Source organism: Phocoena sinus, chromosome 4, assembly GCF_008692025.1.
Source record: "Phocoena sinus isolate mPhoSin1 chromosome 4, mPhoSin1.pri, whole genome shotgun sequence".
NCBI lineage: Eukaryota > Metazoa > Chordata > Mammalia > Artiodactyla > Phocoenidae > Phocoena > Phocoena sinus.
In genome coordinates this window covers 81,731,912-81,738,674 of record NC_045766.1, presented here as the reverse complement: position 1 = coordinate 81,738,674, position 6,763 = coordinate 81,731,912, and the positions used below count along the sequence as shown (strand labels likewise).

General features: G+C 37.8%; 1 pseudogene; it reads right to left on the bottom strand.

Moving 5' to 3' along the window:
* Positions 1-1,465: 1,465 nt before the first annotated feature.
* LOC116753267 lies at positions 1,466-2,812 on the bottom strand (annotated as a pseudogene).
* Between the last annotated feature and the right edge of the window lie 3,951 nt (positions 2,813-6,763).

Here is a 6,763-nt window from a genome sequence, read left to right as displayed (position 1 = left end):
TTTCAGCTTCTAGTGTCTGACTATATCCCCTGTCTTATGGGCTCTTCCTCCATTTCCAAAGTTCATCATTGCAATCTATGCTTCTGTCATCACATCACCTTCTTCTCTTCTGTAGAAGTATCTCCCTCTACCTCCCTCTTATAAGAACACTTGTGATGATATCACTGGCCCCACCTGGATAATCCACTATACTCCCCCATCTCTAGATCTTTAACTTAATCACACCTGCAAAATCCCTTTTGCTATATAAAATAATATATTCACAGGTTCCAGGGACCAGGAAGTGAGCATCTTGGTAGTGGGCAGGGGGCATTATTCAGTCTACCACACCAGCAAAGTCCCTTCTAGGCCAGTCAGCCCCCCAATAACTGCCAGATAACTTCAGCCACATGAGTGAAATCAGCTGATCCCAGCAAGATCAGAACTGCCCAGTTTAGCCCAAGCTAAATTACCCACCAGCAGGATATTGAGCTAAAAATATATGATTGTTGTTTTAAGCTACTATGTTTTGAAGAGGTTTGCTATGTTCAAAAGGTAAAAAAAAAAAAAATCAATCTGCAAAATTTCTGTATGAGGAAACTATGGGTTCATCCAGGTGGCCAAATTGGCAAGTAAAATTATGGATTTTGACTTGAGCTAGAAATTCAGGGTCACCTAACTGAATTTTAAACCAACAAGCAAAATGCACAGACTTGATTCCTATACTATGAGTTCATATTGGTAGCACCATGCTTACCATCCAGTGGGGAGAGCATAGGACTTTGAGATTCTCCTATTCATAAACAATTATAATTTCTCTTTTTTGAAAGGGTAAGTCTAATACTTTTAGAAGAATGCATTTCTCAGTAGGGATTCTAGTTTCAGCTTTTGTCTTCCAACTCAGAGCCCTGCCTTGAGAAGTTGTTGTGAGGACACAGTGAGGTAAAGTATACAAAAACCTACAATAGAGCCAGACACTCAGGAAAATGCCCATGGGTGTTATCTATTATTATTATCATCTCTTCACAGGGCCTGCACACAGTTAAGGGCTCATCATCACCCAAGAAACCATGGGTTACTTCTACTGAGTAAGCCATAGGAGTGCCTTGACTTTCTAAAACCAACAGGCAGTCTTCTTATTTCATCTTTGCTGTGAGACCTTTCTTTGTGAAATGCTAATTCTACAAAGACTAGAATAGGTGAAAAAGAAATGAACTAGGTTTCTAGTCTTAGATCTGCTGCAAACTGTGTCATTTTATTTTTTAAATTTTTTTTATATAAACTAATTTTATTTTTATGCAGTATACATTTTATTACTTTGTACTAATACATCCTCATATTACAAAGGCAATTTAGTGGAAGAATGTTTCTTTTGATATTTGAATAATCTGAAAGAACACAAACAGAATTATACATTAAAAAATACTCATTTGGATAACAATAACAACAACAAAAAAAGACAAGTTAAACAACAAAAAAATTTTCCTTTCTTACAGGTGGACATTGAAGTGGACCTAATTCGGTTTTCTTTTTAAAAGCCTCCAAAGACAAAAGCAGCTTAAAATCTAATTAAAAGGAATGAAAAATGTTTACTAAATTACTGGTCTCCAGCACCATTTTCTGTTGTTTTGATGCAGGTTCTTCTTTGTCTGTTTCTTCTCTTGCTCTTTTTACTGGTCTAGATGCACCATTTTCATCATGTTCATCATCACTAGCAAACTTAGTTTTCTTGCCCTGAAACTGTACTTTTCCTTTAGCAGACCCAGTCTGGGCAGCTTTATTTCCCTTTCCTTTTCCTTTAAATCTGCGACCTTTTGATTTCCATTTGTTTAGGGATTCTTGTTGATCTTCTATTATTTTTTTCAATGCTTCTTTTTCCACATCTCCTTCTAGTACTTTCCAGGTGACCTCTTTGTTCCTTAATTGTAGGTTACCATTATTTGCGTCTTTTGCTTTATCCAGTGCTTCCTTAGCTTTTTCTTTAAACAGAATTATTCCCTCTCTGGCTCCTCTGACAAAGTCTATCCGTTTTATTTCACCATGATTTGAGAAAAGGATATGCAAATCTTCTCTACACGTCTGATCATCTAAGTCCCCCGAGAATTTCGGCAAGCAGCTAATCTTTTCTTCTAGAGATTTTATTTCAGCACTTTCTGCTAACTTTTGTTTTTCTTCTTGCTCTTGTTTAGCTCGTAATTAAGCATCTATTTTATTTTCCTTTCTTTCTTCATTTTTTTTTTTGCAAAGTAATCTTCCTTGAAAAGTATTAGCAGGTCTGTGTCTTTGTACTTCTGGCCAGGGGCCTCGACAAACTTCTTAGCAGATTCAATGGTATCAAATACAGCAAATATTGATCCCTTAAATGTTTTGTGCAATGTTCTTTTCACCTGAATATTTAGTACCTGACCTTTATCTTCCAACCATTCTTTTATGTCATCAAGGGTTGCATCAATTGGGAAGCCTTTAGGATAAACAGATCTGTTTTTTACATCATTTTTATACTCATCAGTCACTTCAGGGAGGGGTTTGCTTGGAGATCTTCTAATTTTAGTTTTATCTTCACTTATTTCCATGAGTTCTGCCTTTGATTTGCACAATGCTTCTACTATTACATTGAAGTCTGTTGTTAGACAGTTTAACCTATTAAATTTTATCATTATCTCCAAAGGTACCCAGCCTTCATCCAGTTTGATCTGTTCCTTTAAAAATTTGTCACGTGGCAAATTGAAGTCACCAAAATAATACTCGATTTGATGACAGATTTTGGCCTCCAGAGCAGCCATTTTTTCATTATCACCATTTTCTGCCATTCTGGCTATCTTTAAGTTCCCGGTCCCACAGAGACATGCCACAGGTCACTAACAGCGACAGCAGCGTCTCCTGTCCCCAGCACCTGGCGGCTTGCCCAACGCACCTAAAGAAGATGGGGGTTGTCCCGGCAACCCTTGCAGCCAGGGTGGGTGGGGCTTCGGGCCTAACTGTGTCATTTTAAACAAGTCACTTAACCTCTCTGTGCCTCACTTTCCCTGTGTTCTAATATTTATTTAGTCAGCTTCAGGGAGCAATTGTAAGTATCAGCTGAACCAATTAATCAATCAGATGAACTAAGCACTAATGATGGCCTTGGCAATGTGCTAGCTATCCTGAAAACTTAGAAGTAAGTTATTGCCACACCCAGCTTTATAAGCTGTACCGTTTGTCTTAGTCCACTAGAGCTGCTGTAACAGAATACCATGGACTGGGTGGTTTATAAACAACAAAAATTTATGTCTTACAGTTCTGGAGGCTGTGAAGTCCAAGATCAAGGTGCTGGCAGATCCAGTGTCTGGTGTGGGCTCACTTCCTGATTTATAGACCCTTATTTTTACTGTGTCCTCACATAGCAGAAGGGGTGAGGGATCTCTCTTATAAAGTTACTAATCCCATTTATGAAAGGCTCAGTCCTCATGACCTAATCACCTCTGAAAGGCACCCCCTCCAAATACCACCACATAGGCGATACAGGTTTCAACATGTGAGTTTTGAAAAGACATAAGCACCCCTTTTCATGCACATACAAGGGATTCCTGTTCCTGGATTAATGATAATACTCTAGAAAAAATAAAATGTACCTTCCAAATTCTGTGTACATAACCACAAACACAGATATTATTTTAAGGTTTGCATTTCATATTGAAAAATCATGCAAAAATATGACAGAGAACACATGTATAAATTGTCCTTCAAATTTACAAGAATTAGAGTAAAGGGGTTAAAAAAATTCCTCGCAACTCTCAAACACAAAGAAGATGGGAGTGGAAACAACTATAGTTAAGACATATCAAGAAAATTTTTGAAGCTGAAAGCAGATGGACAATTCTTTATGACTTTGCAGATGAAAGAAGAGTAAGAATCTTTATGATGGAAGCCAAGAAACAAGTGGTTTCTTGTCACAGAACCCAGTAAAATTCCTGGAATTATAAGTATCAGATATCTCAAGATTCAGTGGGGATCAAGATGTAAAGATTGGTTGAATGCTTGCATCTAGCTAGATCCTTAGATCTGTATAGCATGACATATAACACTCCCTCCTAGTCTTTCATTATGCATACACAGACACATAGCAGAAAAAGACAAGTCACTTATTCTCTGGAGTGTTTGAATAAGAGGGCTTCCCTAAGAACAGTGGTTCTCCAGGTTCAGTTTGCCTCCAAGGGAAGATGTTTTTTGTCCCCAGTTGCGGGGTGGGGGTGATGTTATTGGCATCTAGTGGGTAGATGTCAGAGATGCTGCTAACATCCTACAATTACAGGATGGTCCAAACAACAAAGAATTATTCAATCCTAAGCATCAATAATGCAGAGGTTCAGAAATTCTGCTTTAGAATATCAGAAAAAGTTGAGGGTGGGATGAAATATTAAAACCAGAAGAATTAAATGTGTATCTACACACTAAATGGTGAGAGCTATGTCTTGAATTATGAGTCTCCTTTATCCTCTTTACTCACCTAGCTCAGTTCTATGAAACCTGACAATTTGCTTTATAACCTCCAGGCAGGTGATCAGAGGCTTCCTTTCTTGGGAAAACACTGTCTAGAAGAAAAGACCTGTGGATTCCAATAGCAGAAGTCTCCCTCCAGCTGACCACTCTAAAGTAAAGCCTGCCATCTTCGATCCGAGTTGTGACACGTTGTGTCCATATAAATGGACAGGAAAGGATCAGCAGACACTGAAAAGAGTTATGACCTGAATGATATAGACCAAAACAGAGGAAGGAAGGAAGGAAGGAGGGAGGGAGGGAGGGAGGGAGGGGGGAGGGAGGGAGGAAGGAAGGAAGGAAGGAGAGGGAGGGAGGGAGGGAAAGAGGAAAGGAAGGAAGAAAGAAAGGAGGGAGGGAGGGAGGAAGGAAGGAAGGAAGGAAAGAAAGGAAGAAAGAAAGGAAGGAAGGAAGGAAGGAAGGAAGGAAGGAAGGAAGGAAGGAAGAAAGAAAAGAAAGAAAGAAAGAAAGAAAGAAAGAAAGAAAGAAAGAAAGAAAGGAACCAAAACAAGAAAAAGAAAAGAAAGAAAAAAAAAAAGAAACTTGAAGGAAACAGAGATAAGGCAGGAAGTAAAAGGAAAAATTGCTTAATATCATCACAGATGTAAGTCAGGCTATGAAATAGGAAAAAGATGCTATAAGAAAGGCATATCAAGAGAACCAAGAAAAGAAACTCTAAACATTCATAGATAATATGAAGGAAATTTCCTAGGAAGGTTAAACACAGTGAGGTTTTTGATACTACCACAAACATTCACCAGGGCTTGCTCTTGTGAATTGGCAGCTGCTGGTTTTGTCTTATTTTCTCCATAAATATGATTGATATTATGTTTATTTACATCTCACGTTATTCCACAAAGTATGTCACACAAATAATTCATACAAATACTCTGTATAAATCATACTAATAAAATGTAGATGGGCAGCAAATCAACAGAAAGAAAATCAGTTCAAAGGAAAATAAAAATACTTTTGACCATAAATCAACAGAGAGGTTATAGTTTAACTTCAAACCTACTTCAGTAAATTTGTTAAAAAATGAATGAAAGGGTAGTGATATAAATCACCCTTGTTTGTGAAAACAGTGACAGGGAGTTTCTCTTCTATTTTTTCTTATTATATTTACTTAGAAAAATATCAGAAATCCCAGTTACCACAGCTTTTTGATTGGCATAGGGCTGAATAATAAAAACTTGTCTGGGGTAGTTAAAATCTGCTTTACTTTACACTGATTCCTTTCTCATGCAGCTTTTCAGGTCAGCTGTGACATACAGCAAGCTACCCCTCTACCAAGATGTTTCCTTCAGGTTAGTGTGGGACATCATAGTTCTTACAAAGCTCTCGTAAAGGGGTTATGATACATACATACCCCTGTTTGTTTGATGCTTTTATTAGATGAGGGCCATCTACTACTAACCTTAGACAGTCTCAAGGAGCCAGTAAGTTTGAAAAAGACTGCTGTTAAGGACCGATTTTATTAATAATGAACCTAAGCTCTGTACTTCAGTAATACTTTTCTTCTAAGAGTCCTGAACTATCAATACTTTGTGATTTAAATGAATTAAGGCCTATAAGACCCTTCGAGCTAGAGAAGACATGTTTTTGAAGTAGAAGATCTAAGAAAGAGAGATATAGAGTCAGTTTTACATTTAAAAAGTGAAATGAAAAATCACCGTTCCTAGACCACCACCCCGCACGGCCCGTGGTCGTATAGTGAGGCTACAGAGCTGAGGGGAGGGCCCCTTCCTGTCTTCTTGTCCCAGCCCTCTTCCAGCTCCTCAGCTTCCCAGACCCTCATGCAGCTGGTTGTAATTTCTTCCAGGAGCTCTTTTACTGTCTACCTTTCGGGATTAAAAAAAAAAAAAAATCAAAAACTTAAAAGACACACACACACACAAGTTTAAAAAAGCAAAGTGCAGAGAGAGGAAGAAGTGACAATTTTTTTTTTTTGGGTAATTATGCTTTTTTTTTAATTTTTAGTATTTTTCAGTTTTTACTATTGATATTTCATCAGGATAACCATTTCTTTGCTGAGTTCAGGTGACTGAAAGAGAGCCACACCCTCAAAACAAAACACACAAAACCACAGAATCACCTTTAATCCAGCTTTTTATACAATGTCTCAGTTTCCCGTAACTTTGCACACAAGCTTCTGTGTTGAGTTGAATTGTACCTGCTTTTTTTATTTGCGGAGTGTGACTACTGAACTTGAAACGTTTTAAAAAGAATCACCTTTCTTCCCTTTTCTCTCATTTATTGTGTTATGTCC